This window comes from Rhinopithecus bieti, unplaced genomic scaffold (genome assembly GCF_001698545.2).
Source record: "Rhinopithecus bieti isolate Rb0 unplaced genomic scaffold, ASM169854v2 scaffold_4101, whole genome shotgun sequence".
Taxonomy (NCBI): Eukaryota; Metazoa; Chordata; class Mammalia; order Primates; family Cercopithecidae; genus Rhinopithecus; species Rhinopithecus bieti.
In genome coordinates, this window is record NW_016804458.1 from 1017894 (window position 1) to 1025275 (window position 7382).

Consider the following 7382-nt stretch of genomic DNA (forward strand, 5'->3'; position numbering starts at 1 on the left):
CCCCCCCCACACACACGCACACTATACCTACCCTGAAGGCATTACCAATGTCAAGTACATAAAGCCTTGGGTGTAGAAATCTATGCAAGAGACAGGAGACGGGGGCCTTGGATTCATGTAAAGTGAGCAGTTGGAACCACAGAGCAGGGACCTCTAAGAAAATACGTCATTAAAAAAAAAAAAAAATTATTGCCCATAAAGGCTGGGCTTTGGGTGAGAAAGGAGAAGTATCACCTGAGAATTCAAACACATCTTTGAACATCTTCGGAGGTTCAGATTTACCATATTTGTATGGTGTTGTAACCTCAGGAGCACCTGGCAGAAACTAACACAAATCCTCCCTAGAGAAATGAACCTCCAGTTTTCACAGGATTCTCACAAATTAAGATCAACTGGACATGACCTTACAGAAAAAAAAAAAGATTACAAAACCCACGAGGAAACAAGCCCCCGTGAGAGCAGAAACAACACAGCAAAATGAGGCACGCTCCTTCATCAGACACTGGAATTTCCATGAAGAGAATATAAAACAAATATGTTTACAATATTTAAAGAAAGAGGGGATAAAAACATAAGAATTGAAGGACAAATGGGTAAGGTCAGACATAAACAAAATGAAAAATTCTAGATATAAAATAGATAAATAATTTCAATGGAAGAGTTAAACAGATGGGATACAGATGAAGATGAAATAAAGCTAGATTTTTAAAAGTTCACCAAAGTGCAGCACAGAGATAATTAGAAATGTAAGGAATTAAAAGACATGGAGAGCCCGGGGGTGAGGTCGCCGGCGCTGGGCCCCTTTCCCTGCACATCTGGGCCTCACGGGCGCCGGGAGAGAAGCATGGGAGCCTCGGGGGTCCGGGACCAGCGCGGAGGAGAAAGCTGAAGGAACAGACCTGTGGGCATGGCCCCTGGGGGATGCGGAGACTCGGCCTCCTTCTGCATCTCAGAATTGGAAACCACACTCACCTGCTCAGCTGAGAATTTACTTTGCCAGGTAAAGGGTAAAAAGGAAAAGGCCGGGGCAAGTTTCCCAGGTGGAAGCAAAAGAAACCAAGAGTGGCCCATTCTCAGCCCAGCTGCGGGGCTGAGCTCTACTACGCTGCCCATGACGCCTCCGATTGCCCACACCTTCAAGGCTTCCTCCCGCCAGGTGCTCCCGAGGCAAAGAAACGGAAAAGCGAGACTTTGGAGGTAGCCCTTCACAACACATCTATCTCTGTTACAGAGAACAGAAGTCGGGGAAGAGCAATCAGGAGAATACAACTATTGCAAGCAAAAGAGACTTTACTGAAGACAACTTGAAATGCAAGCTAAGTGTGCTTTTCTGTGGTAATTATTGATAAGGAAATGCATTTTACTTCCTCAACTGAGTCCAGGAATGGTTAGTTACTATGGTTTTTCAGAAGCTAAAGGGGTAAAAAGTCTGAGTAATTCCTACACAGTGTGTTGGAATTGGTAATACTTTAAAAATGATTATAATCATAATTCTGAGGCATCATTAAACCTTGCTCTCAGAAGACAAAAAGGGGGTGGGGGAGAGATAAATCAAATATAGAGTTCTGGAAGAAGAAAATAGAAAGGGTGAGGCAATACTTAAAGAGAAAATAGAGAATTTCCCCACTTAACAAAAGACATACGTATCTTTAGAATGAGGAAGGAAACATTTCCAAAACAGGACACACACCCGCTGGATGCATCAGGGTGAAACCGTTCTGTATCGATGAGAAATAAGTATTCACAGAGAAGGAATACACACAAAGATACTGTAATTAGTCTTACATCAGATCTCAGCAACTGTTAGCATATAGTAGAAAACTGTCTTCAGTGAACTGATAGGAAATAACTGCCAACTTACAGTTGTATATTCAGCCAAACTCATTCAAGTACAAAAAGAGATAAAGTACATGCATTCATATGAGAAATATACAAATATTAAGGCAAGCATTATTAGAGGACTTTATTATCTTTCGCTATGTAATAAGCCATTCCAAAACATAGTGACTTAAAATAACAACCATTTATTTAGTTCCCAACTGGGAAGGTTGGCAATTTGGCCTGGACCCAACGTGGTGGTTCCCTGGTTTCAGAGATCAGTCATCACTTTGCATTAAAAACTCACTGAAGCAGCAGCCACCATCTTCCAGTGGTCAGTCTAGCAAACCTCTCAATTTGCTCAAACAACAGGGCACTTGATGAAGTGGAATAACGGAAAGTCAACAGGGCTCCAGACCTGGTATGCTGTACCCCTAGTGTGAATTGCTGGTCCTGATTAATGCTTATAACTTGGGAGGGAGATTGAGTGAGTGGGACCTGTGCAATGCTCCAAATCAAATACAGGTATGAAATACACATGTGTTTGTTTCCTAGGGTTGCTAAGCACCAAAACCAGATGGTATAAAACATACGAGTCAGGCATGGTAATGTATTCTCTCACATTTCTGGAGCCTAGAAGTGTGAAATCAAGGTATGAGCAGAGCTCTGCTCCCTCTGAGACCTGTAAGGGACAGACCTTCCTTGCTTCTTCTTGGCTTCTGGTGTTTGCTGGCAATCTCAGGTCTTCCTTGTCTTATACATGCAGTGCTCCAGTAATATAGCTGTCTTTTCCCTGTGTGTCTTCACATCTTCTTCCCTCTGCATATCTGTCTCTGTGTCTGAATTTCCCTTTCTTAAAAAGATGCAGTCGTTGGATTATGGCCTACCCTACTAGCCTCATTTTAACTTGATTACCTCTGTAAATATCCTATTTCCAAATAAAGTCACTTACTGAGGTGCTGAGGTACTGGGGGTTAAGACTTCAATATATATTTTTGCGAAGAGATACAATTCAAACTATAATGCTGTGCACACGCTGAGTGTAGAAATGAGTTTACTTGTGCATTCATGTAAATTTACACTGTGTTGGCACAGTGCAGTGGCTCATGCCTGTAATCCCAGCACTTTGGGAGGCCAAAGCGGGTGGATCACCTGAGGTCAGGAGTTCAAGACCAGCCTGGTCAACATGGTGAAATCCCATCTCTACTAAAAATACCAAACAAATTAGCCAGGTGTGGTCCTGGGCGCCTGTAATCCCAGCTACTTGAGAGGCTGAGGCAGAAGTTGCAGTGAGGTAAGATCATGCCACTGCACTCCGTCCTGGGTGACAAGAGTGAAATTCCATCTCAAAAAACAAAAAACAAAAAAATTTACACTGTGTTCTACTGGTGTCTTACAATTCCTGCTGGCCCAAATACTCAAAATAAGTGATAAAAAGAACATTTTAAAAGCAACCAGAGGTTGAAATTTTATAAAGATACGTTATATACAGAAGGAAATGACAGGATGTTAGCAAATTTCTTATTTTGCTATCGAGAAGATAGTAGAACAATATCTTTAAAGTACTGAAAAAAAAAACCTGTTAATCTAGAATTCTATACACAGTGTGATGGTTAATTTAATGTCACAAAGTTTTATATGGCTACAGTAAGGGATGCTCAGGTATCTGGCAAAGCATTATTTAAGGGTGTGTCTGTGAGGGTGTTTCTGGAAGAGATTAGCATTTGAATCAGTAGACTGAGTAAAGATCTGCCAGCCAGGTGTGGTGGCTCCTGCCTGTAATCCCAGTGTTTTGGGAGGCTGAGGCAGGAGGATCACTTAATGCCCAGAGTTCAAGACCAGCCTGGTTAACATAGCAAGACCCCCATCTCTACAAAACATAAAAAATTACCTGGGTATGGTGGTGTGCCCATGTAGCCCTAGCTACTCAAGAAGCAAGGCAGGAGGATCACTTGAGCCCAGGAGTGCAGGGCTGCAATGAGCTATGATTGCACCATTGTACTCCAGCCTGTGTAACAGAGACAACTGTCTCCAGAAAAAAAGAAAAAAAAGGCCAGGCGTGGTGGCTCACACCTGTAATCCCAGCGCTTTGGGAGGCCGAAGTGGGAGGATCACAAAGTCAAGAGATGAAGACTATCCTGGCCAACATGCTGAAACCCCATCTCTACAAAAAATACAAAAATTAGCTGGGAATGGTGATGCATGCGTCTAGTCCCAGCTACTCAGGAGGCTGAGGCAGGAGAATCGCTTGAACCTAGGTGGCAGAGGTTGCAGTGAGCCAAGATCGTGCCACTGCACTCCAGTCTGGCAACAGAGCGAGACTCCATCTCTTAAAAAAAAAAGTGCCCTTACCAGGGTGGGTGGGTATTATTTAATATATTGAGGGCCTGAATAGAGGAAAAAGGTGGAGAAAGCTTTCTTTTTGAGGTAGGGTGTCTGTCTTCTACCTTCAGACATCAGAGCTCCTGGTTCTCAGGCCATTGGACTGTGGGATTCATACCAGCAGCTCTCCTCATACTGAGTTACCCCATTGACTCCCTGATTCTTAGGCTTTTGGACTCAGAATAAATGACACCACCAGCTTTCCTGGTTCTCCAGCTTACAGATGGCATATTTTGGGACTTCTCAGTCTCCGTAATCTTGTAAGCCAATTCTCATAATAAACCTGCTCCTATCTAGCTATACCTGTCTATATAGACGATCCCTGACTTACGATGGATCCCTTTATGATTTTTTGACTTTGTGATGGTGGGAAAACAATATGCATTCAGGATGTTCCTCAACTTTCGATGAGGAGCGCCTGTATATCCTCCTAGTTCTGTTTCTGTGGAAAACCCTAAAACACCCAGTGAAAATATCTTCCAAAAATGAAAGTGAAAAAAATGATATTTTCAGAGATACAAAAGCAGAAAGAATTCTTCACCAGCAGACCCACACAATATAAATGTTAAAGAAAGTCTTTCAGGCAGAAAAAAAATGATACCAGATAAACTATGGATCTACACCAAAAAATGAAGAGCATTGAAAATGGTAACTACATGGGCAAATATTCCCTGGCTTCCTAGTCTCACAGCCAGAAGCCCCTACCACTAATCATTTCCTGAGGTGAGGGGGGTGGGGTGGGGCAGGGGCGGAAGAGAAGAATTTCTACTTAAGTATTATCAGGACATCCATCTGTGTGACTAATTTTAGCTCTCCAGAAGAAAACTGCATTCTCATGGAAGTTTAGCAAACATTATTTTCAGGAAAACTAATTTATTCTCAAGAAGTGCAAATAATCACATAAGACCACAGAGTTCTGTCCCAGCTGGTGTTGGGGGTAATCGTCTTTCTCATGCATTAGTAGAAGTAAAATGATGCTTGCTCAAACCCCAACCACTTGTTTCACCAGTCGAGCAGTTCTCAAACATTACCTTGCATGAGAATCAACGGGTGGGCTTCCTGGGCCAGACTTGAATCGTTTGCGGTTCAGCACGTCTGCGATGGGGCTCAAAAATAAGAATTTGCTTTTTTCTCTTTTCTTTTTTTTTTTTTTTTTATTTTTTTGAGAGCGTAGATTTCGCTCTTTTTGTCCCGAACGCCTGGAGTTACAGTGTATTGAAACCCGCCTCCTCGGGGTCAAATCATTCTTCTGCCTCAGTCTCCTGAGCAGCTGGATTAACAGGCACGTGCCACTTATCGCCCGGCTAATTTTTTGTGTATTTTAGAGAGATTGGGGTTTTCACCAATGTGATGCCAGTCTGAGTTCCTCGAATCTCCTGGACCATCAGATGACTCCACCCACCTCGGCTCCCAAAGTGGCTGGTGATTAACAGGCGTGGCCACTGCATTTCTAACAATGGGTTCCCAGGGGCTGCTGCTGCTCTTGGTCCAAGGACCGCACTTTGGGAACCACTGTCATCTATGTTCACAGTGGGGCCCTGCACTAGTATTGCATTTTGTGGCATCATTGGGGAGGCTTTTAAAAAATAAAAAAATATAATTTTTTTTTTTTTTTTTGTTAAGTACTAGGTACTTGATTTACTGCAGGATAGTAGGATACTTTATAGCAGGTTAATATATATATAGTCCAACTCAAACCAATTAAATCATCTTTGGGGATGGAACACACATATCACGTGGTTTAAATTTTCTGCCAGGTCCCGGACGGGCTGCCCCGCCATGCACCTGGACCGGGTCCGGTGCAGAGAGCCCCTAGTCCTGGGAAATGGGGTGCAGCTGGAAAGGCAACCACCCCCACACCCTTCACACAAGGCACGTTCGTGGGGAACCTGGCGCTAAACCCCTCAGAGACGACTTGCTTCTGGATCGGGTTTGGGGTTTCCTACGTAGCAGAGCAACTCTCTCGCTGAAATGTATTGAAAGTCAGCCCTGGACACACACACAAATTTTTTTAATTATTAAAAAAATATTCTGCCAGGTGATTTTAATGTGCAACCAGGGTTGAGAATTGCTAGTTTATAGGAAATTAACTGGTAGGTATATCCTCATTATCTGAAGCCAGTAAACACACAGGAATTCCCACATGAAGCTTCTTTAAATGGCTGTGTGCTTGTTTATTCACCTTAGTTATAGGTTCCTGTCTAGCTTATGTGGGAGAGCAAGGATGTCGGGAGCACGAAATTCTTGTGCCAGTAGATACTACATCTATATTATTTGTTCCAGCAGATGTGGCAGATGCTGATGTTGTAATGTAACTACAATTACTGTTTGTAGTTCGGGCAACAAGACACAGGGGTTCCGCTTCCACATCAAATATATTGGTTGAACTAAAAGCAGCTACAGCAAAAGCTGCCATCCTGAGTACCTACAAGCACACAATATAGTACATACAAAACCAGCTGCCCTAGTGATCATCACTAATGGCTGTTGAGTTGCACAACTAGTCATAAACATTGTCATCATCCCTAATACGATTGAAAGTATAGTGTAACACTGTAGCCAAAATTATCACCAAAGGGTAAATATAACTTTAGTCCATTATATCTTAAGTCTTTTTTTCTTAGCTTGTTCATCTTCACCAGATGTGAGTCATCTGGTCTCTTAGTTACCTATTACCTATTTCTGTTTCTGCCTTCACCACTACTTCCTTTTTTTATTTTTTTATTGCTTATTTATTTATTATTATTATTTTGAGATGAAGTATCCCTCTGTTGCCCAGGCTGGAGTGAAGTGGCGTGATCTTGGCTCACTGCAACCTCCGCCTCCTGGGTTCAAGTGATTCTCCTGCCTCAACCTCCCAAAGTAGCTGGGACCACAGGTGCCCGCCACCACACCCAGCTGTACTACTTCCATTTCTTTAATGCAAGTCTCTCTCTTTGAGTAATCAGGCCTCTAGTCCCGCAAAATAAGTGTTTGACACTAATAGAAGGTATTTACTCTAGCCTAAATAGCTATCCTCCCCTATGCGACAAGCTCATTTCCTCATTGGAGAGACAACTCCTAGCAATGCTTATTCTTTGAGTTGGGAACATATCCATTGAATCCCATCAGCTAGAGGAAGAAGAAGAAAAACTGAATGCAATTAGTGACCTCACAAGCCTTTCTGAAAAGTAATTTTCCTC